Source organism: Sebastes fasciatus, chromosome 24 (genome assembly GCF_043250625.1).
Source record: "Sebastes fasciatus isolate fSebFas1 chromosome 24, fSebFas1.pri, whole genome shotgun sequence".
NCBI lineage: Eukaryota > Metazoa > Chordata > Actinopteri > Perciformes > Sebastidae > Sebastes > Sebastes fasciatus.
This window is the reverse complement of record NC_133818.1, coordinates 3,123,024-3,146,621: the sequence shown is the minus strand read 5'-3', so window position 1 is coordinate 3,146,621 and position 23,598 is coordinate 3,123,024. Positions and strand designations below refer to the sequence as shown.

The 23,598-nt window shown below is 41.7% G+C and overlaps 1 protein-coding gene across 1 annotated transcript in view; it reads right to left on the bottom strand.

The window, feature by feature from the left end:
* The window catches only part of ahr2 (aryl hydrocarbon receptor 2), a 62,648-nt gene that overhangs the window by 19,517 nt on the left and 19,533 nt on the right, over positions 1-23,598 (bottom strand). The window lies entirely within an intron of this gene.

Below are 23,598 nucleotides of genomic sequence, written 5' to 3'. Positions count from 1 at the left end.
CAGTAGATACTGATGAGGGGGGAGGAGAGGAGGAGGAGGAGGAGGAGGAGAAGGAGGAGGAGGAGGAGGAGGAGGAAAAAGAGCAGGGGGAGAAAATGGAAAGAGAGGTAGGAGGTGGGAGTGGGAGGATGAGGAGGTGAAGAGAGAAGGGAGGAGGTAGAGGGCAAAGAGAGGAGGTGAGAGGAAGAAGACAGAGATGGAAACACGAGGGAGGTAAGAGGAGGTTAAAGGAAAATATTTAGTAAAAGGAGAAGGGGAGAAACAGGAGTAGCAGGAGGGGGGGGGGGAGGAGAAGTAGGAAGCAGGGGGAGGAAAGAAATAGGAGCAAGAGGAGGAAGAGGAGCGGGGGGTGAGGAAAGACAAGAGGAGGAGGAGGTGCAACGTGGAGTAGGGAGAGGAGCATGGAGAAGGAAAAAGAAATACAGGGAAAAGAGGAGATTTGGTAAAAGGGGGAGGAAAGAAAGGGGAGCAAGAGTGGGGAAGGAGGAGGAGGATGGGGTGAGGAGAGGAGAGGCAGGAGGAAGGTGGCAGGAAGAGGAAGAGGAGGGGGAGAGCAATAGAGCAACAGCCAGTAATCTGGAATGGAGTTTGAAGCATAATGTAGCTCCGGTGCTCTTATCGCTGCCGTGCCGTGGAGCCATTGAGGACAGGAAACCATTCACCAACACACACACACACACACACACACACACACACACACACACACACACACACACACACACACACACTGAAAGCTGGAAGCAGGAGTTAAGGTTATTTTTGGATAAACGTGTGTCTGTCTGAACCGAACCTGGTTGAAAAATGGACAAACTGAAGTGAACTATCACTATGAGGTTTTCTGTTATTAACGACACGTCTGCATGTTGTCTGCTTTCTGTTTCTCTATCGTAACCGCACTCCTTCCTCGGTGCACCAAACCAAAATACGCACCACAGCTCCGATGCATTAAAACCTCCAACCAAACCCAAAGCGTTTGTGTTCATGACTGCAGCTCTGGAGACGAATACAACCTCCAGAAATAATCAGCTTCTACCCAGAGTTTGCAGGAGGGCCTTTCTCAGCCTTTCCACTTAACCTCCATTCATTTGTTTCTCACTGTAATTTGTCTTGATGCAGAAACATGGTGACAACTTCAAGTGTTACTGGAGGAGGCTCAGTGATTGTTGTTATTGCCGGTGGCAGCTGTAATGTTAATCCAGTAAAGCCTTATTGGCGTGACTCATTGTACTGGTGATCTGAAGGAAATGCACTTGGACTTTGATGTTGAGTGAATATGCCGCGTCTGTGATTTCCTGAATTCTCAATTAAACACATTTTAAATGTAATTTTGTTCGTCCTGTTGTGGAAACAGAAAGCAGGGAAAGTTTTTTAAAGTTTGATTATAAGTTTGATTTGGAGGTTTGAGGAACATAACTTCTAATGAATTAACCGTCTAAACTTAAAACATATCTGTAACTTTTTACACGTCTGAGAAGTCTTCTAAAAAGTCTTATGTTCAAATTTGAAACTCAAAAACTAGTCAGGAATCCAGTTAGTCAGTCAGTAAACCAGTCAGTAAACCAGTCAGTCTGTAAACCAGTCAGTAAACCAGTCAGTCTGTAAACTAGTCAGTAAACCAGTTAGTAAACCAGTCAGTAAACCAGTCAGTCAGTAAACCAGTCAGCCAGTAAACCAGTCAGCCAGTCAGCCAGTCAATCAGTAAACCAGTCAGCCAGTCAGTCAGTCTGTAAACTAGTCAGTAAACCAGTCAGTCAGTAAACCAGTCGGTAAACCAGTCAGTCAGCAAACCAGTCAGTAAACCAGTCAGTCAGTAAACCAGTCAGCCAGTCAGTCAGTAAACCAGTCAGTCAGTAAACCAGTCAGTAAACCAGTCAGTCTGTAAACCAGTCAGTAAACCAGTCAGTCAGTAAACCAGTCAGTAAACCAGTCAGTCAGTAAACCAGTCAGCCAGTCAATCAGTAAACCAGTCAGCCAGTCAGTCAGTCAGTCTGTAAACTAGTCAGTAAACCAGTCAGTCAGTAAACCAGTCGGTAAACCAGTCAGTCAGTAAACCAGTCAGTAAACTAGTCAGTCAGTAAACCAGTCAGCCAGTCAGTCAGTAAACCAGTCAGTCAGTAAACCAGTCAGTAAACCAGTCAGTCTGTAAACCAGTCAGTAAACCAGTCAGTCTGTAAACCAGTCAGTAAACCAGTCAGTCAGTAAACCAGTCAGCCAGTCAGTCAGTAAACCAGTCAGTCAGTAAACCAGTCAGTAAACCAGTCAGTCTGTAAACCAGTCAGTAAACCAGTCAGTCTGTAAACTAGTCAGTAAACCAGTTAGTAAACCAGTCAGTAAACCAGTCAGTCAGTAAACCAGTCAGCCAGTCAGCCAGTCAATCAGTAAACCAGTCAGCCAGTCAGTCAGTCTGTAAACTAGTCAGTAAACCAGTCAGTCAGTAAACCAGTCGGTAAACCAGTCAGTCAGTAAACCAGTCAGTAAACCAGTCAGTCAGTAAACCAGTCAGCCAGTCAGTCAGTAAACCAGTCAGTCAGTAAACCAGTCAGTAAACCAGTCAGTCTGTAAACCAGTCAGTAAACCAGTCAGTCTGTAAACCAGTCAGTAAACCAGTCAGTCAGTAAACCAGTCAGCCAGTCAGTCAGTAAACCAGTCAGTCAGTAAACCAGTCAGTAAACCAGTCAGTCAGTAAACCAGTCAGTCAGTAAACCAGTCAGTCAGTAGACCAGTAAACCAGTCAGTCAGTAAACCAGTCAGTAAACCAGTCAGTCAGTAAACCAGTCAGTAAGTAAACCAGTCAGTAAACCAGTCAGTCAGTAAACCAGTCAGTCAGTAAACCAGTCAGTCAGTAGACCAGTAAACCAGTCAGTCAGTAAACCAGTCAGTAAACCAGTCAGTCAGTAAACCAGTCAGTAAGTAAACCAGTCAGTAAACCAGTCAGTCAGTAAACCAGTCAGTCAGTAAACCAGTCAGTCAGTAGACCAGTAAACCAGTCAGTCAGTAAACCAGTCAGTCAGTAAATCAGTCAGTCAGTAGACCAGTAAACCAGTCAGTCAGTAAACCAGTCAGTCAGTAAATCAGTCAGTCAGTAGACCAGTAAACCAGTCAGTCAGTAAACCAGTCAGTAAACCAGTCAGTCAGTAAACCAGTCAGTCGCCCTGAGCCGAGGCTGGCGGGCGGTTGTAACCCTGGTCGCTGACTGACAGGCGCTCTCAGCAGCAGACAGGCTCGGCAGGCAGCCAGCTGAGTTGCGTGTAAAGAGTTTATTTAGACAAGAGAGCGAGAGGGAGAGAGGAGTGGAGGGGCTGGCTGTTCAAAGAAGTTTTGTTCAGGCCTCAGGGATCATTTTCTACTGCAGAGAGGGAGGAGGTCTCACTCCTGTCAGAACTCAAGAACCGAATGAAAGGTTAGAACAGAACAGAATGGGTCGACCTGACCAGATGTGATCTTTTATAAACTCTCTGTGTGTGTGTGTGTGTGTGTGTGTGTGAGAGCCAGATACAGTTTACATAGCACTAACGCACACACATTTACACTTAAACACTTATACATAGATGTACCCGTGCATGCAGCTGCACGCTCATATACATATGCACACTCAGATACAAGCACAAAAACACATCATACATGCAGACGTGAAGATACTTACAGATATGCATGCACGCGTAAACATATCATGCAAATGTGCATACATGCATTAAGTTATAGTGTGCAAAAACATACGAAACACACACAAACAAGTGAAAAGAATGTAAGTACACACACCCAAAACAACATGAGTGATATGTGCTTGTGTGTGTGTTTGTGTGGAAACACTATCAGTTTGATCAGAGGAGTTGGCTTGATCTAATGTGTTTTCTGCTGTGTGTCTGATCATGTCTGACTGATAAGTTTCCTCTGCCAAAAAGATTCTCTCTCTCTCTCTTCATCTCTTTCACTTGTTTCTTATTGCTCCCGCCCATCTCCTCTCCCTTAGTCTCCCGTTTTAAAGCAACGCAGGGACCTGAGGTAACATCTACACATTAGCAATGACTTAAACCATTCTTAATTTCAGCTCTAAAATAAATAAAACACAAGTAAAAAACATGTTCACCATCTTACAACACGAGACATAAAGAAACATGTCAAATCATAAGCAGACGGTCAACCAGTCAGTAAACCAGCCAGTCAATCAAGCAAGCAGTAAACCAGTTGCTCAGTCAGTAAATTACCGACGCAGTCAGTAAACCAGTTGGTAAACCAGTTACTCCGTCAGGAATCCAGTCAGTAAACCAACCAATCAGTTAGACAGAAAACCAGTTACTCAGCCTGTGAACCAGTAAGTAAACCAGTAAACCAGTTGGTAAACCAGTTACTCCGTCAGGAATCCAGTCAGTAAACCAACCAATCAGTTAGACAGAAAACCAGTTACTCAGCCTGTGAACCAGTAAGTAAACCAGTAAACCAGTTGGTAAACCAGTTACTCTGTCAGGAATCCAGTAAGTAAACCAGTGACTCAGCCAGTGAACCAGTCTGTAAACCAGTGACTCAGTCAGTGAACCAGTCGGTAAACCAGTGACTGAGTCAGTGAACCAGTCAGTAAACCAGTGACTGAGTCAGTGAACCAGTCAGTAAACCAGTGACTGAGTCAGTGAACCAGTCGGTAAACCAGTGAACCATCCAGCTGTGGATGAACGGCGCCCTCTAGGCTGACTAAGACTGCTCTGTGATTCATTTCCATATCAAGCCACATTAGAGTAAGATTCATCTTCAGGTGAGATTTTTCCGGTACGTGTAATGAGCTGTAGTGAATCAGAAGAAAACCCAGCCGACCTCAGCAGCTTCCTGCCCATCGCTCGGCGGTGGGCGGTGAAACCCCGAAGGAGCTTCCGCAAAATGACACCTTCGTGATTCCGCCTTCCCCTCAGCTCTCACCTGCCAGTGACATTCAGGAATCTTTAAGGTGGACTGAAAAATGAAGACTCAGATAATAGTGTCATCGTTCACCAGATCTCAGTCATTTAAACTCCACGGTTAGATGTCAGTTAAATGCTTTAATAAAGATGTAGCAGTATGAGACTTGTCTGTCAGGCTCGATCCTGCTTTCTTCACCAGATCTCATTTAAACTTGTTGGTGTTATGTGACTTCAATGAAAGAAGAGATGTCTTGCAGCTGTTTCAGAGTGACAAACGTAAAAGGACTTTTGACACCAGCATCGAGGTAACTGTGTTGTGTTTTTAGATTTTTAGATTAAGTGTTATTAAAAAGACTGAATTAAGGTTTTCTTGAATCAAATTTCACTTTCAGCTTGAATACAGTGGTGTATTGTGATTTTGCAAATTGCTTTATTTTGTTTTTGTGGGTGAATTTTGTCTTAAAACAGTAAAAGTATTGAACTGAACACAACCTTCATCGCCAGATCTCCCTGCACCTTTAAAACCCTCAAACGTGACGATTTCTTTTCATCGGTGATACCACGTGTTGCGGGTGCCACGAGGTGGAAGTGGTAGCACTTGGTTGCCACTGTGGTGAAACACACACACACACACACACACACACACACACACACACACACACACACACACACACACACTATGTAAATGCTAGAGATGGTTCATTATTTCCATCGATGGTGGGCGGTTTGATTGAAATGATGCTGGTTAAAGGAGGTTAAATTGTGAAGGAAGGTAAGCCTCCTGAGAGGGAAAAGGTGATCATATCGTTCAGAAAAAATACACAAATCAGATCTATACAGATTCACAGAGTCAAATAAAGGTCGCTCTTTAGTATACTGATGAAGATGAGGAGGTCTTTAAGGCCATTTAAAGTCGATTATTTCTTTGTTGTGAAACATTTTGAAGGGTCTGATGTTTGATTTTGGAACATTTTGCTACTGGAAAGATAGAAAACAGACAATAAATGCCTCTGTCATCCATTAATGAACAGCTTTAACCTGAACACTGAGCCGCTGTGACTGTGTAAAGGAAGGCGGGGATGACTTTAATGAATTCATTGCACTTTAAAAGCCTCGAAGCCCAAACAGAGTCTTTAACAGAACAGATCCCAGAGACACTAAAGTGTGGAGTGAAAAAGTCCAGCTGGATGTTTGAGTGGAGGAGAAACAGCACAAAGGAACACCACACTGATTAAAGATCAGTGTTTTGTTTCTGCTGTTCGCCTCCCGCACAATCAAATCCAGACTGCACACCTGTGAATAACACAGAAATCTGATATCCAGAGCCAATATTTGTCTTTTATTAAATATTAGATCTCATCCACCTGGAGAAAAACAGTCTGGAAAACCTGAAACAAGACACTTCATCATGTTTTCTAAGAAACAACGTAATCTCTGCTGTTCCACAGGACTGAATAAAGTGAGTCACTCGGACTTTAACAGAGTTTACTGTTGCTCTGAAACTTCAGAGCTTTTGGCGTCAAACAGATGAAATGTAAAGATAGCGAGTAGCAGTGAAGCATTCCTCTCCTTTAGTGTCAGCCTTCATGAATCTTACGGAAACACACATCTGTACGTTGACTGGATTTTCACGATATTTTCATTTGTGGAAATGAGGCAAATCTACAACAGCATATCATTTCCTCTCCTGGATATTCTGAGTTTCACAAATCGAAATGTTGCACAAATCTAACTGCAGTTTGCAAAGTGACAAACATTTCAATCAGTTTTCACAAACAAGGAATTTGCCTTTTTTATGCGTTTTGGCGCAAGATGGTAACAAGAAACACAGTGAAGTACTTTAGTACTATAGACATTTACAATAAAACATGTGTCGGTTTCAAAATGAAAAGAGCTGCACGGTGTTTAGAATAAAGAATAAAGAATATGTTGCTTTGTGACTGCAGCAGTCGTGCAACAACCACACTTATGGTTAATAATAATACAATATTACACACTTAAAAGACTTGTGTGTTCCCCTGTAGTGCCTGGTATAAATGAAGCATGGAGGGAGCGACTGTCGAATGGAACAAAGATAAAGATTACAAGAACCTTAATTGAAGCAAAAATGCTGATAATCTATATTTCGGCCTTATTAACACCAAATAATATCAATTGGTGTTTCAGGTAAAAGTGTTAAGGTGTTAATGCTCCTTAGAAAAGACGCTTTATGTCAAGAAATCAGAAAAGTGTAGCTGCTTGTTGCTTTCAGTGAATGCAGTCAAACAGGCCGGGTTGGTTTGTTCCAGCATGTCTGCAGGAATGTTACTCAAAGTACTACTACTACTACAACTACTACTAATACTGCCAATGCTATGACACCTTCTGCTGATAAAAACAAAGATGCAAAATGAATGAAACGTCTCCCACACAGCACAGCAGCTGCTTAAGTACCTTTCTTTAGTGAAAGCCTGCAGCAACGCACCAGGTATTAGTGCTAAAATCATATTCATAAAGTCTTACCTGTGGCAGCAGAGACGAGGAGAGTAATTAGAAGAGTCATCAGACATGAAAGAGAAGTGAAAAAAAGACACCGTTAGGGGAAAGCTCCTTCAAAATGATGATTCAATCTGAGCTCTACTGTCATATCTAGTGTGTTTACATGCACACAAGATATCAAGTCAGTAGCAGAGAAATCAGGTCACACATGTAATGTGATAAGGTGTTTACACTGCACTAACCACCTGGGGCAGCATCCGGTTTAACAAATGATTGTCGCTTGCAAATTACAGATAAATATTTGAGTCCTACGGGGCTCGTGAGCTCCTGAGTGCTTCATGCATCGCTCTCAGGTGTTTGTGGCTGAAAATCACTCATGACTGTAAATGGTCAGTAATTGTAATTATCGCCCATTATTGACAGAAGTATTCTACTTGTCTTGTGCATCATTTCAGACACATCCCCAAAATTCCTCCTGATATATTTGTTGTTTTTGGAAACTTTGGGATCTCCATTTCAATTTAAAATCAAGTTTTGTGTATTTTGTAATGATGACACTGCTTTTATATCGGACCATGAATGAGAGTTTCATATCACAATACAAGCAAATCAATATTCTGTGTATTTTGTTATTTCCTCTTAAAATGTCACAGACAACTGGCAGAAAAAGGCATTTTCCATTTGTGCTTTGGCTCTGAACACCAACCAACATCTTGTATTGTTTCTCCATCTCTACATGTGAACTCTCTGAACCTCCACTTTAATTCCTTACCACCATTTAAAGAGAACGGACACCTTCTTCTGCCAAGATCACTGGTGACATCAAAGTCAAACTACATAGCCTGAAGCTTGAAACTATCTTCCCTCCAAACAGCATCACTCAATTATTATTGAGCAACAGACATCGGGCATCCATTTTCTTTTCCTAAATAGATTTATGGTGTTTAGGAATGAAACTCTTCCAATGTAAACTGTGGGTCGGCCTCGCCACAGAACCTAAACAGTCCAAAGTGGGACCGGAGGCGAGCTGCTCGTCCCCAGACGGAGTGACAGAGCCTCTGGATGGCATCAACACAGAATTAGGCTTAGGGAATCACAAGCCGAGCGTGACTTTGTGTCCGTACTGTCAGTAAACATCGAGGTGGAACACTGCTGGTTGAAAAGAAAAGAGGCCTACACTTTGGGCCAGCTCGGGGAAGCTGCAGGAAAACTTGTTTTCCATCAGCAAGTCACAGTCTATGGAGACCGGCGAGGTTTTACCCGTCTTTACGTCACGCCGACCGCAACGGAAAGAAGCCTCTGAGACATCGCTGTGGCGTCCTGCGGGATTTCATTTGTCCCAAAGCTGTCATATCATAAAGTGTTCAGTTCAGTTCAGCCCCCTTCTGGGCTCCCACTAACAATGATTTCATTATCAGTTCATATTAATGATTATTTGGGGGATTATTCTCTATAAAATGTTATAAAATATCACATTGCAACTTCCCAGAACCCAAGGTGATGCAAAACCCCATATATTCCACTTACAACAGAGGTACGCATCACAACCTCACATTTGAGGAAACGAGGATATTTTATCTGTGTGATAAATGTCTTGTTGTATTTAAACTTGAATCTTTACGGTGAAAGGCTTTACAACGACACAGCGCAGAGCAAATCGATCCACAATGACATTAAATGGATAAATGTTTTGTGAACAGTCCGACCCACACGGTCTGAGTACAGAGCAGCCACATTAGGACTCTTTACTCCTCCTCTCTCCGCTCTGCATTCATTCATGTGTATTCACCCTGTGGCCCTGTTTTCCTTCAGCTTCACTTTGATTTATTGTTTTCTACTCTCTTTTATCTTTTCTTCATGTGCCTGTGAACACACACAGATACTGTCGACTGACTGGACACTGGGATTTCAATTTAATAGTTCTCACAAGAGCAATTAAATAAGAATTAATTTGCCATTTAAGTCAATTTTTTTTAAGCTAAAATGCAGAAAAAGGTTTGAATATGTACCGGTGTTCATAGTCTGCTTTGATTTTAAAATAATATTTATGATTTAAGGACCATTGGTCTGACAAAACAACAACTTTGAATATGTTAACTTGAGCTTTAAGACATTGTGATGTGCATATTGGGCCACAAAAACTTGAATCTTGAAACTCCTGAAATTTGACTAATAATTTGATTAATTGTAACCATATGCCAATTTTTTAGATGAATAGTTTGCGTTGTATGACTTTTTTTCTGCTGTATCTTTGTTGGAAATGTATGAAAATGTGTGACATGACACAGCTGTTTAGATAAGTACAGTATGTTGGGTGTTATCTCTCGGCACATGTGCCAAAAAATCGAATATGAGACACTGGATCTGTTCGTCGGGGGCCGGGAATCTGTCGCCTTTGCTCCCAGCATCGCAGCGGGGAGGAGGGCGACAGGTTTTATTTGGCTCCTAAATATACACCACACATGGCTAAAAATATTTTTGGCTGATTGCTTCAGGAGCTCCGTCAGCTGCTGCTACATGAAGCCTAATAGGAAGCACATGATAAGCTTTAACCAGTAGAACTGCACCATTCAGGGTTTAATGCTGATAAGCTGAATCACCTAAACCAGTTTGGAAATCGATTAAATGTTTTTCTTCTCATATAAGCCTGCTGAAGTCTGAAGTGCCCTCCAGACCCTGACCTCTGACCTCCCTGAGAAAGCCCTACAACAATCAAAAGAGTTTCTCATTTGGATTCAGGACCAGTGAAATAAAAGAAGAGTGCTGCACTGCAAAGAAGATAAGAATGAAAACAAGTTGCTTTTATGCATGAAGGTAGAAGGTTTCTGTTTGCTTGTGTTTGTAGAATGTGGAATTATCTCATGATATTGATGAATATTTTCAGGTTTTTAAGAAACAACCTGACTGTAAGACTGAATCCAGGACTAAATGACACTTTGTGGTTGTTGTAACCTTCAGGAATGTGTGTCTAATGGGCTCTACTATTGAATTAATCATCTTAACTCAACATATCTTTTGCAATAATCTCCACACATATTTCTTGCAACGTCATATGTTCAAAAATAACCTACAATCCCGAATGAATCAGTTTATTTGTAACATGTGCTTCGTTTCCTGGAGGACATTAAAGGGTTAAAGCAGCCCTCTGCAGTGTGTAGAGTGATTACACAACCGGAGCCATTGTTTTGGTGTTTGGGCCCGGCGGCGAGGAAGGCCAGTTTGCCGACATGTCTGAACCAGCTGGAAGGAGGCGGCGGCTCCTCTTTCATCTGCAGGAGCTCAAGTATGTAAACAAGAGGAGCAGCGCTGCAGAGGAGCACCGGAGGAGCACCGGAGGAGCACCGGAGGAGCACCGGAGGAGCACCGGAGGAGCACCGGAGGAGCACCGGCGCTCAAAACCGGGACAGAGGCCCAAAGACACCAGACATGAGGTCATGTTCTCTGGTGTCCCGTCCAGATGGACTCAAATAGTATTGAAAGTACTGCAGATTCCTACAGAGGAATACCTGGAGGGACTATTTCTTGCAGCAAGTGAAAGTGTAATGCCACAGGGAGGGCTGCAACTACTCGAACGGCTATTTTCATTATCGATTAGTCAATATAAAAGGTGGAAAGCTGACGTATTTAAATGTCTTGGTTTACCATTTAACCATTTAAATGGTTGCTGATTCATCTGTTCACTCTGAAGATTCCACTGATTATATGAGAAATATTTCTTTTCTGCACTAAAATTAAAAAAGTTGCACCCTCAATTAGTTTTTTTGCAAGACAAAAATAAAATCTTGCGTCGAAAGGAGCCAGTTGAGGTGGTTCGGGCATCTAGCACGGATGCCTACTGGGCGCCTCCCTTGGGAGGTGTTCCAGGCACGACCAGCTGGGAGGAGACCACGGGGAAGACCCAGGACTAGGTGGAGAGATTATATCTCTACTCTGGACTGGGAACGCCTCGGGATCCCCCAGTCAGAGCTGGTTAATGTGGCCCGGGAAAGGGAAGTTTGGGGTCCCTTGCTGGAGCTGTTGCCCCCGCGACCCGATCCCGGATAAGCGGTTGAAGATGGATGGATGGATGGAAAAATAAAATCCATGTCATGCAACTGTTGCTCTATGAATATTATGATTTTAGTGATAATCCACAGATGATGTTAAGTGTTGATTTGAAGTGTCACAGTGAATCCTGCAGCAACACGCCTACAGCTGGGATTATCTACTGTAAATCATCACACACGCATGAACACACACACACACATTAATACCTGCGGTGTGTGTGTGTGTGTGTGTGTGTGTTTTGTGAGAGAGGTTTTTAATTTCCTGACTAAGTATTTGAATTGAAACTCTCAGCGACTTGGCTCGAGTTTAATGAAACGCTGGAAATGAGTCAGTGACACTTCTGATAGTTCATCCATCACGTTACAAAGTAAAAAAGAGAAATATTTGCTGGTTTAAGCCTCGAAAATGTGATCTCTTTGTATTCATATATGTGTCCACCCCTCTGGCCACACACATTATGTCCAACAACTGCAGGTATGGCGCATTACCTGCAAAAGCTGTCTTAATGATTTAAACGCTGTACAGATTAAACCAGATTTTAACCCCAAATTGGTCTTTCCCAACTTCCTGTGAAAGTTTATTTGGAAAGGACACTATGCTTGTGATGAGTATATTGACAAACCGTCCCTGACACGTCCAAAAGTACCGCTAGAGGGGTTCCTTGTGCGTCGGTATCAGGCGCTGAGGGGCACTGACCAAGCGAAGCGGCGGTATTTGAGAAGTTGGGAGTGAGAATGTGTTCCGTCTGTGACTCTGTATGATTTCTTTATTTCTTCTTACTTTATACATAATAGAATTGCACAAAGTAATGCCGCCTTGTGAGCATAAAAGTTGCAGATTCTGTCCGTGCAGAAAGACGGATTATAACATGTAGTGTGTTTTAATAATAAGAACCCAGAGTGTCTGAGCAGCTTTAGGACTGCTGGACTACCTCGAACTTCTCTCACACTTCTTGTAGAGCTAAAATGCTTCGTGGGGGTTAGGAGCTACTTTTAGCCTGAGGCTGTTTTGTGAATCCAGCCCCTGACCTCTCTCTGAAGCTGCCGTTGGCTTTGGCTGAAGAGAAAGGACCCAACCAGGCCAACTAAATCCAGCAGAAAGAAAGGAAGATACAGGTGTTGGAGAGTCTGCCGTTGAGCCCTCTGGACATGTAGGCACTCATACCTGCCTAAACTTCAGAATAAAGCTTAAACCATTAATCAATAAGTCAATCGACAGAAAAATAATGGGTGAATTATCTTTTTTAGACATTTAAAAATGTTCTACATATAATAAAGTAAATTAATCGATAAATCAAAAATATAAAAGACAGATTAATCCATAAAATAATAATTAGTTGCAGCCCTACTACAGACACGTAGAGGTCTTACTCACTCATTTTTCCATCTTTCCAATGAGCTTCGTCACAGTCAGACTAATATAAACCAACGACGCTGCAGCTGAAACCTACATTGGGACTAACTCGAGCGCTGAATGCCACCGTTTCACTTAACGAGAAACTGTGAACACATTCAGTCATGGATGTAAAAGTAAAACATGACAAGTGGAAACAGATTAAGTTCAAAGTAAAACTACTGCGTTGAAATGTGAGTGCTGCAGGCGGTGTGTTGTGAAACTCATGCATTATCTGTGGCGATTTCACAAGACGGCTTCCTCTGCGTTTATTCAGATAAAAGCGATGCTGAATCGCCATCTTCCTTCACACCTTTCTGCTCTGGGGGACAGTGATTTCTCTTTTAGCTTCTCTGGCACACAAAACAACAACAACCAAAAGAAAAGATGGTGACGCAGGCTGGGCCCCGCAGGCCTTCTTCTACTTTAAACCTTCTAGTCTTCCCCTTGCGGCACATATCCCTATCAATTACACAACTTTGATTTCACAGATAAAAAATATTCCCAGAAACGAGCGCAGCGACGGCTGGGAAACAAGGGAGATACAGTAGGAGGAGGGGGTTCAGGGCGATCTGCTCTGACAGGCTTTTCCTTTCTCATACTTTGGCTTCAAGTGTCTCTGAAGAAAAGACAAGAGAAAGAAGAGAGAGAGAGTAGATGTAGACGCTGATTACATTAGTGTAGCTCATATAATCTGTGTTGTCTGTCTCGCAGCAGATCTAATTCATTCATAGTCAGAGAAGAGTCTGCTGTTATTAACATAAATCAGCCTGCTGCTGTGTTGACGATGTGTGTTACCTTACTATTACTACTATTTAAAACACTTCTGTAATAACCCAACAGTAATATAAAACTGGGTTAAAACAGCCCATAGTTCTTGGTTTGACTGTCTGTGCAACACTGGATCAACTTTGACCAGTGATTTCTAGTTACTGATTTATAAATAAGTATGTTTCAATAAAACATGAAGTGAAACTGCAGTTTATCTTTATTTGTTTATCTGTTATTCTCAGATATTTGTGTCCAACGCTGGACTGTTGCACATTAAAGAGAACTTGAAAATGACTTGTTACTGTTGAGCAGCAACCAAAGTTCCCGCTGCACCAAACAAGACTGAAAATGACTCGTAAATGTCTTTAAAAAATCCTGAAAGCGAGACGCAGACGACAGGAGACAATAAGTGAGAAATATTGAATTAGGTTTTTCTCAAAGTCTGTAATTACAAATAAATTGTTGCTGAAGAAATGATATTTTGTCGTGCAGCACCAGACAAGATGTTGAAGAAGACTCACATTTGATCAGTCTGTTTATCTCAGTTTTTCTTAAGTCTGTAATAGAAGATAAGCTCTTACTGAAGATATCACACAGCAGATCAACTTCCTGCTGCACCAAACCGTCTTTTTGCACATTGGCAGCTTCTCCTTTCCTTAATGACCCACACATAGTTGCCTCGCTGCCTATGTAAACTCTCATTCATAAGGAGAGAGGCGGGGCCAAGAGGCTGCCAGTAATTTTCCACCATAAAGATCTAACCAAACTCACTTCCCTGTCATTAAAACGGCAGCGCCGCTGCAGCTCCAGACGTGCAGCGTGCGCAGGGGACTCCCCAAACCTCAACAGCAGCACCAGCACACTCCCAACGTCAGTATCACACATGTATTACTCCACGTACCCGGGACTCATTTACTGCAGGGCCGAGGATGCAACAGGTGGATGTACCTATGAGGCTGAAATACTGAAAAATCAAATGCTCCAGATCATCAGCCATTGCTTTCTACACATGGTGTGGTGAGGATTTACGGCTGTGAGGACACTAGAGATCATCTGAGAGCAAAAACACAGAGCGGAAAAACAGCTGTCCATTTCCTCCTTTCAAGACATTTAAGGAATTTAAAGGTACACCGTGGCCTTTAAATCACATGCTGTTTACTTAATAAGGTTGGATAGCATGCACAACGGGAGATAATATACCACAGTCAGTAAAGCTGTTAGTAGGAGTACCCATACCTCTTTAAACTTTCCATCCCACCTCATGATCAAATGAGTTGGTAGATGGTGGGCTAAACATTGGCCACACGATTAGTCGATCTACACAACATTAATCTCAAACTATTTTGATAAGCAATTAATCATTTCAGTCATTTTTCAAGCAAAAAGTGCAAATATATTCATATATTCACTGGCTTCAGCTTCACAAATGCTTCCTTTTTCTTGTCTTAACCGTGCAGTCAACAGAATATCTATAGGTTTAAAAAAACTGAGTATTTGAAAAGCTATAAAAGATGATGCATGGCAGAATTCATTACACGATGACAACAATCATTTAAATAGATTCAAGATGGAGTAGTGCAATAAAAGAAATACATCAGTATCTTACTGAGATTATGTCTCAGACAGAGATTTGTGGTTCCATCTCAGTCATTTTAATTAAAAGCATCCTGTCTGACAGTCTGACATCAACAACATGTGTACTGGCTGGAACATTTCCCCCAAAGCAACCTAAACACATCAAAAAAGGGTTTTAAAAAAACAGAGATTAATGAAGATTGATAACGAGCTCCACTACTGTCATTACGTGAATTATCGTCATTGTTGGAAAGCGTCTCGGACCAATCAAGGCGCTTGGCTGGAGCTTCTCGTTATATAAAAGGCACATCCATCAACAGATTATCTAATGAACGGAGATGCTAACTTTGACCGACACATTTGGGTCGATAAAGGGGAAGTGAAGTCAGGAAGCAGCTTGTTCCTCTGAGGAAAATGAGATCATGACAGCTCAGTAACTGTATCCTGACTCTGGAAATGTCTGCACTATAAACACTTTTAAAAAAAGGGTTCTGGATAGTAGAAGAAGAACGCCATTTAGCTTTCAACTACAGGACTTTAACATGACCTTAAATCCTATTTTCAATCGCCTCAGAGAACTTTTTTTTTAGAGCTCAAAAACGGGTTTGGAAAGCATGCTTTCTTTAAAAATCGGCAAAATTAAACCATTTACCATAGACAGAAACTGTAAAAACAGACATTATTGTTGGATTGTCAACTTTCCGACGGTCCTTGAACGGATCATGTGTGACAAACACTTCTCTCAGGAAATGTAACCAAATCCAAGCTTAAAATTGTGATATTTTGTTAAAATCACTTTATTCTAAGTGTCATTTAAAATGTTGCCAAAAATAAAGTGTTTGCACGTTTGACCAGATCCTGTAATAAACATTAATTCTGCACCCTTCAGCGCAACTGAGAAGCCATTAATGACTCGGCTGAGACCAACAGTCACGTGATAAAAAATGTGTGAATCTTCAACTGAACTGCAGGCTGTTTAGAGAGGAGAGGACAAGAGAGGTTGTAAAAATAGTAAATAACTAAACAGTAAATAGATCAATAAAGCATGTGGAGACACCATTTTTTCCAATATTGTTAAAACTTACAAATGTTGGATATATAGATTCCATTTTATTCCAGTTTTTGTAAAAATAAATGATCAAAGAAATTCAACTTGAGTTTTGGTGCAGGTTCAGGACTTCAATATTGCAGCGAGAAATAAAGCCACAAAGAGTGAAATGTTACAGGAGCAAAAAAGGCCCTGAAGTGGCTCAGGGTTCAGAGGGTTAACTGAATATCTTTGGGGTTTTGGACATGCAACATATATTTTCTAGGCTTATTCCATTATTTCATGATCAAGTGCAGGGACAAACAAACTGTTGTTTCAGCTTCTTATTACGGCTACAGGGTTTTAGGGTCATTCATTAGGAGCCTCAACAATCGGGGGGGGGGGGACATATTTTCTGTCAGACTCAGAAGTGTTTATGTAAGTTTATTTGTATTTAAGTTCATTTATTTTAGATTTTGGATGCTCACACTGCTTGAGTCATGATTCCCAACGGCCACATTTATGAGAATAAGATACAGGCTGAATAATACTGGAATTTAACCTTTGAAATGTTTTTATCCTTTTCACAACTTTGAAAACCTCAAAACATACCGTCATAATCCAGAAAAGAGAGTCTTGAGCTTTCAGTTTGACTCTAAAAGCGTCATCATGTTATCTGTTGTTGGAGGGTCAGCTGGTAACTCAGCTCTGATTAATCACCACAAAAGCAAACATATGAAGTGACTGATTCGACAGCTCCGGATGCATCTCATTTACTGGTGAAATTAGTCACCAATCTAGCTAGAATTTAGTCAGATGAAGGTGTCAACAGTTGCCTCATTATTTAAATACGTGGCATTCAGAAATCTAAGTGCAACATCATTTTAGAGAACGTTTCTAACTGATAAGTCACTGGAAATGCAGATTTTGGGGTAAAAATGACAAAAAAAAATCCCTCAAAGTTAATAAGAGAGAGGATTTTCATTCTTCTTGACCCAAGCTCATTCCCCCTCATTCTTCTCTGCTTTGTCAAACTATGACTGCAACAGAAAATACAATGACATGTAATAATATCTTTAAATCCAGCTTCATGCATCAGCGATGGCTTTCACTCATTTCACTAATCAGCTTTGGTTCTGGCAGCTTTTGCTTGATCTCTAGATTGAAATATCTTTAGTGGTCCTGTGTGCAGAAGAGCACCATTAAAACCCAGCGGCATGGAGCACACCACGTCCTGTACTTTCTTAAATAACAATCCTAGCCCCGTTTAGCCCCGTTTAGCCCCGTTTGGCCCCGTTTGGCCCCGGCTGTGGCTAGATCAGAGGTTAGCAGACACCTTTCTCTCCACCATGACTTCGCCCCAGGCGCTTCCTCCCGCCCTGACTTCCTCTGACAAACATTACTTCCTGTAAGACACAGAGGAGAGATTAGTCAACGTGTTTTACAGGTTTCCCCCGATTAACTGAGAAGCTCGTTGAGCGTCTGCGTCTGACTTCTAAGCAAAGCTGCATGCCGGGCCAAAAGCACACATTGATCTGAACTTATCTACTCCACACTGCTTTTCATTAAACTTTGGACTATAAATTTGACTCGAACTTCTCCTGCTGTTTGATTTTCAAGAATATTTCTCAGTTTTTCTTTGTAATTCTGCCATTTTATTCATTTAACTCAAATTCTTGCTGCTTTAACTTCGTCTGTGAAGCACTATTAACTACCACGTGTACAAAATGTGCTACAAAAAAGGTTTTGTTGTGTTACAGCGAGGACAGAAAGCCTCTTCTGGGTTTCTGAATGTGGTGAAAGGTGCTCTGTGGTTTCAATGAAAACTGTCTCTGCTGTACGTGTTTATGTTCAAGCTCTCCAACGCTGAAGAGAAAAGCTTCAATTGCATTTAATATTTACTAATTTTAACCATATTTTCAAGCGTGTTCATTGAGCTTCAGCACCTCTTTTAGGAGCAAACTGTCTGACTTGTGTTAAATAAACGGTGACCCATAGAGTCAACTTGTTTAGCTCCTCCTGTCTGACTGAAGGTACAGTAGGTGTGTTGACCACTGACTGACAGCTGCTATGTTGTGATGCTGTTAGTTTGTCTTGTAACTGTAACACATGAACAAAGACACGTCTTTCATGGCCCCGTGTTTGTAGTTTGTCTGTTTGTGTGAGGTCTGTGAGGACAGCTGAGCGAGACGCCGATGCAAATCACAAATTTGCATAGTGGAGATAAAAATCTAGACGAGGCTCAGTAGAACTCACCTGAGTGGACAACAGAAACAAAAACAGATTTTACTACTACTACTCCTGCAGCAGTTAATCACTGCGAGCGGTCAGGTGTTCAACACCAAAACACACTCTGTGTTTGGAGCTGTGAATTCTGGGTAAAAAAACTGAGTAAGTGTTTAGTCACACAGATGAAAGAGACGAGGGTCGTTTCATTGTTTGCCAGTTTTATGATTGTTGTCTCGAGCTCGGCACAGAAACAACACCATGGCACGAAAACAATGCGCGCCTACCAGTAACAGATGATGTCACTGATAGGATAGTAGGATACTGTGATGAAAAGAGTCGGACATGTGCGCTTGATTAGCGATGCCTGGCGCGTTGCCACTGAGAGCTGGACTGTGTAGGATGTGAAGGAGATGTTTCCTAACAGTAGTAGCCACTGGATACGTTTGTTTACCGTATATACACTTAGATTTAATCCTGTACGCAGTTATTTTTCTAATCTGAGCAAAACTAAAACAGCTTGGTTATTGTTATCGTTGGAAAAAGAGCAGAAGTTAAAGCTGCACTCTATGGTTTGATTCCAGAGGACTCCATTACCCAGAGTTCCAGGGGGCTGTGGTCAGGATTGGGTTGCACCACCTCAATCAGCATTAAAATACAGTCAGTATTTGTTAGTCTGCATACATGCTAAAGAGTTAGCAGTACTCATACTGATTATAATGAGAGGGAACTATCTAATTATGCTAAGATAAGAGACGCCATTTACTCATTTAGTCAAATTTGATTAGCATAATATTTTGGGATTTGATTAAATTTGTGTTGTTTTTGTGGAATATAAATTAAAATTCAATGAATAATCAACCATTCAAAGAAAAATGAGATTACCTTTTATTCTGTGGACTGTATAGTAACATCACTATGGGCATTTATCATCCACTTTGACGTATGATAAGAATCAAAAATCAATAGTAGGCTGTTTTTAGTAGCAGCAGCACAGCAGTGAATGTAAGACAGAGAAGTCGATTCATTTAAATAAATAAATAAAAGGCGCAGAAGAAGAATACTCCCCAGATGCCTGGGCAGGTTTCTACACGACGGCCTGTCTGCTGTGTTTTGACTGCGATCCTCCACGCAGAGGGTCTGCAGGTCCGATGCTATCACACGGGACACACTGGAGACATCCCAGGACTTACCCCAGGACCTTTTCAGGACGTATTCCAGGACTCACTCCACAACAACACTCCTAAACAAAGACATTCCTCTTCATGACATCAAATCATTGATAACAACCACATTTCTGCTCTCCGATTGGCTCATTTGTGGCGTTGTTCCTTCATCGTCCCTCCCTTCTTCTCGGTTCTATTCTCTTCTAGTATTTTCTATTCTAGTCTTGTTTACTTTATTCTGTGTTGACAGAACCGGTTTGTTGCAGCGTTTTAAAGGCCTCTCTGTTGGACTTCATCTCTCCTGCCAATAAAAATATTGATGCTGCTGAGACTGCACTGGCACAAACCAGTTCTCTCTCTTTTCTTAATCCTCTTCCTCTTCATTGAATAATGGATAAAGACGCTGGATAAAGTTGAAACAATGAATGTAACAATACAGAAAGCATCTGAATGTGGCTGCAGTATCAAGCCTCTTGCACTACTGGACAGATGTTCATCATGGTTCCAGAAACATTTTAACTACAAAAAGACTCTTATTTTCAATCTTCAGATAGTTCGTTTTTAAACAAACAGAGAAAAGCAGCACAGTTAATTATTAAAAGTGTTGGTGGTCTAATCAATGAAGTGACTAATCGTTTCAGCATCACAATTAATCCCATTGGAGAGTCTTGGTCTCGAATCTCTCGACTTATTTTGGATGAAAATGAAGTTGTTTTCATTTATGAATGAGGAGGAGAGGCAATAAAGAAAAAACCCAACAGAGCGACAGTTTATTTAAAAAGATAATTGTAGGGCCAAACCCATAATACTGGGGCAACATGGCAGTTGTCCAAAATCAAGTTTATTTCATGACTTTCCAAAATGTTTTCCAGCAGGGAAATCTTTTCTCTGACCTCTGACCTGACTGTAATGCATCTCTAAAAGTCCCTAATATTCCAGGAGTCCCATAACCAGCATGACTCCAGTGATTTGAGGCCAAAAAGCTTTCTCTTTTCCTTGATTTAGCTCTCCAGCAGCTCTTCAGTTGCCTCGTTTTGCCTCAGGACTCAGGCAGGTCCCACCGAACGCAGTTAAACCTGGCATCTGTTTCCTGACGGCGGTTAGCCGGCTCGGGAGTCCTGCCAAACAGTGAATCTGCAGCAGGACTTGCTTGTGATTTGGAGCCCGAACCGCTGATATGTTATTCCTTTTTTTTTTACATGTACATTGTTGCTGTGTGCGAAACCTCAGCAACAACCGCAACAGGGAACGCCAACACCGGTTTGTGTCTGTCGACGCCTCGTATCAGAGCTGTCACTCAGACGGCAGGAGAAAAAGCAGAAGAGGGAAGAAGTGGAGGCGCAGCGGGGACAGCGTGTTCGACTCCTCTCTTACTGTATAAACTACTCACACTAATAATTAAAACAGCTTTATATTCAGTTCTTCATGCAAATGTACTGCACACCGTTTTTATTTCACATTTAAAAAGCAGGTCTGATCTAAAAGGTATTTTAGGTAAAGAGTAAAAAAGATAAACATGAAGCTTATTTATAATATATTATATAACATATTATATTATATAACACTCTGGTCTGTGTTTAACCTCACATGTTGAATTAATCAACAGCAATTCAGATAATTGATTTCTTATTTGAGGTAAAAACACTTTTCATAATAAAATGATTATTATTATTATTTTTTTTTACTATTTATCTGACAACACAAACGATTTAAGGGCGTCACCTAGATCTCTAGGAATCATGTGATGGGCATTTTTATTAATTTATATACAATAATAAAATACAACTGAACCATCTTTAACAGTGACTTTCATTTGATTGAATAAATAAGCTCATGGCGTTAAACCACCTAAACTGCCAAAAAGCTTTTGCCACAACAATCTCCCCTCAAGGTCCCCTTACATGCTTGTTTTGGAGCTTTCGACTGTATCACACAGTCTTCATCGGCAGTAGATGATGAGATCACACGGCCTAACTTTTGACAGAGCTTGGCCAAGTAATGGTTGGTTTGCCTGTAAACGCTGTAACCCCTTACAGCACGGTGACCCCTTGACCTTTACAGCCGCCTGCGTACTTGACCATGAGACAGGTCAGAGGTCAAGCTGGGGGTCGGGAGGGGTCACTTGGGTTCAGATGGAGGAAGCTCGACCACCTCTAGCAGCTTTAATCTGCTGGGAATACTGACTGAGGCCTGAAACTGTCCGACTGGAAACACATCTGGAAAACGCATGGAGGACGAGGGGGGAAGGGTGTGTGTGCAAGAAAATACTGAATGTGTAACAAAGAAAAAAGTGTGTATACATGCATGTATGTGTGTGTGTGTGTGTGTGTGTGTGTGCTTCCTGAGGCCCAGCAGAGGAGGGAAGTTCAGCCGAGCTATTATAAGACCACAAATTACGGCTCTCCACAGCCAGAAAAGTCCTCTGCTGGGGCCTCATCAGCAGCACAATGAACACTTCACTCGCTCCGGATTCCACAGAGGACCCTCCTCAGAAACAACTACTGACGGCAAATAGTTCATTGATGAACAAATAAAGTCAGACATGGACTTCTTTGTCTCTTAACATTTCTTATTGTTTTATCAGTGCAGCAACCGTTGTCTCATTTCTGGAGAAATACGTCATCCTTCACTTTCATAGCTGTCATTACCGCTGTGATAAAGTGTTCTTTATCCATTGTCCTCCGGGGCAAATGATTCAGCAGAAAGAAAGAACAACTGGAGAAAAGAAAGCAGTATTGTCTTCATTTTAAATGACATATTGACACAGATTTTATTTCCACTTTTTGACTGATGCAAAGCGATTAACGATGACAGATAGCTATTTAGACATATATAACATATAGAAATACAAATTACCAACGGCATGGTTCGGGTTTCTGCGTCTTTTTGTGGCCGTTTTGTGTTTCTTTGTGGATGTTTTGCATCTTCCTGTAGTAATTTTGTGTCTCTTTGTAGCAGTTTTGCATCTCGGTGTGGCCGTTTTGCATCTCTTTGAGGTCATTTTATGTCTCTATGTGGCCGTTTTGCATCTCTTTGAGGTCATTTTATGTCTCTATGTGGCCGTTTTGCATCTCTTTGAGGTCATTTTATGTCTCTATGTGGCCGTTTTGCATCTCTTTGAGGTCATTTTATGTCTCTATGTGGCCGTTTTGCATCTCTTTGAGGTCATTTTGTGTTTCTTTTTGGTTGTTTTTGTTTTTTGTGTGCGTCTTGCTTCTCGTTTTGTCTCTCTGTAGTCGTTTTGTGGTCTTTTGAATGACTTTCCAATAAGAAATGTTAGCAGTCACTTCAAACGGAGGCTCTGGCTCCATGGCCCCCCTGACCCCTGACCTCTGACCCCTGACCCCTGGGCCTGTTCAGTAATTCATCCATGGGTTTGGTATTTGTCTTTATAATGTATATATGAACAATGATAGTGCAAATGTGCGCATGTTAAGTTCTGTATGACTGCATAATATGAAAAGTATAAAATAAGTATATATTATGAAAGTAAACAATAACATTTGAGTCAAATGGATGCAAAGAAAGAAGAGACGTAAAGACACAGACAGACACGGAGGACATAAACAGAGCTGTGTCTGAGGATGAGGGAGGTCTGGTTCACAAAATGTTCACAGTGTTGAACAATGACGGCGTTGTGAGCGTCGGCCATGGGATCGAACCCCCGGGTGTTTCCCATCGGCCCCGTCCTGCGGCTCGGCAGAGACGGGGACGAGAGGACGGACACAGAGCGTTCTTTTCTCAGCCACATCCTGCTGGAGCGACGCGACGGCCTGGCCTTTCCATGAGCCTTTACACTCCCGGGTCGTCTTTGTTCACTGAGAGGCATGCTGGGAAATTCACCATCAGACAGACTCTTAATGGTGTGTTTGGTAACGCCGCAATCACAATGAGGGATTCACCGAGGCCGCAGACACTCAGTCTGTTTGTGAAACTGAGGATGTCTTTATGCCTCTAAGCACTGAACGTCTGGTCAGATTGGATTCTTTGATTAGATAGTTCCTGCTTTAAATCAATTTTTAGTCTA